This window comes from Molossus molossus, unplaced genomic scaffold (assembly GCF_014108415.1).
Source record: "Molossus molossus isolate mMolMol1 unplaced genomic scaffold, mMolMol1.p scaffold_m16_p_12, whole genome shotgun sequence".
Classification (NCBI taxonomy): Eukaryota; Metazoa; Chordata; class Mammalia; order Chiroptera; family Molossidae; genus Molossus; species Molossus molossus.
Genome location: NW_023425347.1, coordinates 16,878,994 through 16,883,397, shown reverse-complemented (window position 1 = coordinate 16,883,397; position 4,404 = coordinate 16,878,994). Strand labels below are relative to the sequence as shown.

At 41.9% G+C, this 4,404-nt stretch overlaps 1 pseudogene; it reads left to right on the top strand.

Moving 5' to 3' along the window:
• The first annotated feature begins 1,510 nt into the window (after positions 1–1,510).
• Positions 1,511–1,900, top strand: LOC118627209 (annotated as a pseudogene).
• Positions 1,901–4,404: the final 2,504 nt, after the last annotated feature.

Sequence of the window (4,404 nt, the reverse complement as noted above, 5' to 3'; positions counted from 1 at the left end):
ATTATAACTAGAGACAACATGATCTGATTGAAAGAGACCCAGACCAAGAACTTGGGCAAACTGATTAATTTCCTGGTGAAGCCGGGGCATAGGTTGTGGGCTAAATTGCTACCAATACTACCTTTCTTCCCTGTATTCTAGTGTCTTGTTTTGTTTTGTTTTGTTTTTTGAAGGGAAGGGAAATTTATCATAACCTATATGAAAATGTTTTATATACTAGGAAAAACCATTATCAGTTGGGTGTTATTAGTGGGGGTGTGCGGCAGAACCAGAGTGGAGTGTATTGAGAAGCGTCTGGGCAGTACGTCAGTGAACCGTCAGAAGTAGACCACATTTCACAATCCTGAGTCAACAAGACAAGAGCTGGATAGACATGTGAAACTCAGAGAGAACTTTCAGAGATAGAAGATACTAGGGCATGTTTAGAAGCTAATATAATGAACTCATAAGAGCAAAATTACTTTAAAAATATATATTTTAAAACATCGCTCTGGCCCTGGCCAGTTTGGCTCAGCGGTTAGAGCGTCGACCCTGGGACCAAAGGGTCTGGGGTTGGATTCCCAGTCAAGGGCACGTGCCTGGGTTGCAGGTTCGATCCCCATCTGGGTCACATAGATGTTTTTCTCTCTCTCTCTCTCCCTTCCTCCTTTCCACGCTATCTGGAAATCAATGGAAAAATATCCTCGGGTGAGGATTAACAACAACAACAACAACAAAAGTTAAAAACACACACACACAGCTCCAGTCCTGGCTGGTGGGACTTAGCTGCTTGGGTTTTGTCCTGTGCACAGAGGGGTTGCCAGTTGAATTCCCCATCAGGGCACATGCTGTGCTGGGGTTGCTGGCTTGATCCCCAGTAGGAGGCAGGCAGGAGGCAGCCAACAGATGTTACACTCTCACATCATGTATCTCTCTCTAAAAAATCAATAAAAATATTTTTTAAATAAAAATAAAAAGCACAGCTCCCTATAAGAAAATATTTTACATTATGACCCAGTATGTGCTCTATACACATACAATTGAAACAATGTTTGCCTTCACTATGCAGGATGGACTTTGATCTTTTCTATTTTTTCCATTTAATTTTAATTAAACTACAAAAGTATGCTAGATTATATGCCAAATGTAACACATTCAAACAAGGCAGAGGTGGGTACAGTAAAAGCTAAAATTCCACTTTCCCTGCTGCAGAGCTGCCCGCAGGCAGAGGCTTGGGTGCATCAAGATTCAGCTCTAGCCCTGGCCGGTTTGGCTCAGCAGTTAGAGCTTAGAGCATCGGCTGGCAGCCCACAGAGACCCGGGTTCGGTTCCCGCTAAGGGCACGTACCTCGTACCTCGGTTGCAGTTTGTCCCTGGCCCCAGTTGGGGTTGTGTGGGTGACAACCACTGGGTGTGTCTCTTGCATCAGTGTTTCTCTTCCTCCCTCTCTCCCTCCCACTCTATCTGAAGATAAATGCAAAAATGTCCTCGGGTAAGGAAAAAAAGAACTTTCTCGCCATAACTCACTGCCATGGCCAAGAAAGGCATTGCTGCTGGAGGTGTGATAGACGTCAATACTGCTCTACAGGAGGTGCTGAAGACCACCCTCATCCACCATGGCCCAGTGCAGGGAATTCCTGAAGCTGCCAAAGCCTCAGGCAGGCGCCAAGCCCCGCTTGTGTGCTTGCATTAACCGCGATGAACCCATGTGGTCAAGCTGGCAGAGGCCCTTTGTACTGAACACCAGATCAACCTAATTAAGGTCGAGGACAAGGAACTAGGAGAATGGGTCTGCCTCTGTAAAATGACAGAGAAGGAAAACCCAGGAAAGTGGATGGCTACAGTTCTGAGGTAGTTAAGGACTGTGGCAGAGTCTCAAGCAAAAGATGTCATGGAGGAGTACTTCAAATGCAACAAATGAACAAATAAACTTGGCCTTTGTTTCTAAAGAAGAAAAAAAGAAACTAAACTAAAATCCCTCCTTCGGACCTGCCATCTATTCAAATCCCGTTTCCCAGCTCAGAGGAGCATTGGGAATTAGCAGTTCAATGCGTTTTCTGAAAAAGCATTTCTATGTATTCAAATTGTATGCACACACACACATACACACAGTCGGTTTTTGGTTTTGTTTTTTTGTAAATGTGATCATACATACTCTATTGTCCTGAAACTTGACTTTTTTCTCTACCTCTCTCCATAGAAGGTATTTTTATGTCAGTACAGTGTTATCTACCTGCCTCATTCTTTAGAAAAGTGTGTGGCTTTCTAGTGTATGAATCTACTGTGATTTACTTAAAGCATTTATCTACTGTAGGACAGTGAGAGTGTTTCTAATTTTTTACAATTTCAAATAGCGCTACAAGAAACACTGGTGTACATATGTGAATATTTTATTTTATTTTTTTTTAATCCTCACCCGAGGATATTTTTTCCATTTTTTGTACAGATAGAGTGGGAGGGAGAGAGAGGAAGGGAGAGAGAGTGAGAAACATCGACGTGAAGGGACACATCGAGTGGCTGCCACCCGCACGACCAACCAGGGCCGGGGACAAACTGCAACCGAAGTATGTGCCCTTAGCGGGAACCGAACCCGGGTCTCTCCGGACCACAGGCTGACGCTCTAACCGCTGAGCCAAACTGGCCAGGGCCATATGTGAATATTTTAAAGAAAGGGGATCATGGAAATGAAAAGATAGGAATGTTTTAATAGATATTGCCAGATTGACTTCCTTAAAGGCTAGGTCAGTGTGCATGCCAAATGATAGTCAATTTGTCCATTTTCATTTGTTTGCGTATTTCTTGGTGTTAAGTCTTGCTTTGTAAGGCTTTTCCTATTATGAAAGTTAATAGCACTCTCCCATATTTCCTTTTAGTACTTTTATAATTTTGTTTTATATTTAACATACAGCTTTAAAAGTGTTATCCTTTTTTTTTTTACATTGGTGAGAAGTAGAGATAAAACTTTACTTTTTTCCAAATGGATCAGCAATTCTTCTAAGATCTTTTTTTTTTTTAATCCTCACCCAAGGACACTTTTTTTTTTGCATTTATCTTGAGATAGAGCAGGAGGGAGAGAGGGAAGAAGAGAGAGGGAGAAACATCAATGTGAGAGAGACACATCAACTGGTTGCCACCCACACGACCCCAAACGGGGCAGAGGACAAACTGCAACTGAGGTACTTGCCCTTAGCGGGAACCGAACCTGGGACTCTCTGGTCCGCGGGCGGACGCTCTAACTGCTGAGCCAAACCGGCCAGGGCCTAAAATCATTTCTTAAAGACTACTTTTTCTCAGTGTTTTGAAATGGTACCTTTAGCTTATCTTATATTATATTCTTATATATAGTTTCATCAGTGGTCTGTGCCACTGATGCATTGTCTATTCCAGCAATAATTCCATGTTATTTAATTAATTTAACTTTAGAATTTGATTACTGAGAGGGCTCTATTGCCCCAGTTGTTTTTGTTTTTCTCATTTACTTGGTTACTGTTGTGTATTTACTTTTATGGCCAACCTTTATAATCACTTCATGCTCCATTATCAAATACCTTTAGGGTTTTTGCTCATGATTTGCTTATATTTTCTGTAGGAAATGTTATCCGAAGTAATTTGTTTAAGGCGTGGAGGAGAAGATGTTTGAGGACAGTGAAGGTATGCAATACTTGTTATGGAAAGTAGAACAGCAAGCTTATCAGATTGTCCTGCAGATGAGGAGGCACCCAAAAATTCACAACGGCATCTACCTGCAGTTTGAGTGACGCCCTTCATCAGTGCTCAGCCGCTCAGGAGCAGGTAATGGATGATTTGGTTGGGCCCTGGCCAGCGTGGCTCAGTGGGTCGGACGTCTTCCTGTGCACCGAAAAATCGCCAGCTCGATTCCGGGTCAGGGCGCAGGCCTGGGTTTCGGGCTGGATCCCGGGCAGGGGCCGTGCAGGAGGCAGCCACTCCTCTCTCTCTCTAAAAGAAATCAATTTTAAAGAATCTTAAAAAAAAGAATGATTTGGTTGGGCTCACTCTGGTGTTGGGTGTGGCTAAGACAAGTATAACAGAGGGACAGAGGGGAAAAGAAATGAAGACATTTTTCTATCTTTATTTTTCTTTCAGAATAGAAATAATTGAGTTTCTTGTTCATCAAATAGGAATATTTGCAACTAAAAAGAGGTTCAACTTTTTTGTTTTGTTGTTTTAAACATCTTAGTGAAATAAAAATGTTCAGTTGTAAGCAAGGAAGCTAAATTATGACTGATATTTGTATTATATGAATAATTATATTGTGTGTATACATAAAATCGTGTTATACTGGAGAGGCTTTACTTGCGACAGAAGAGCACTTTGAGTGTAAACTCTTATTTTTTTAGTTTGATATATTTCCCTAACATTTTATTTGGTACTAAGCATTCTCAAATGTGTTCCCAGGGGGATCTG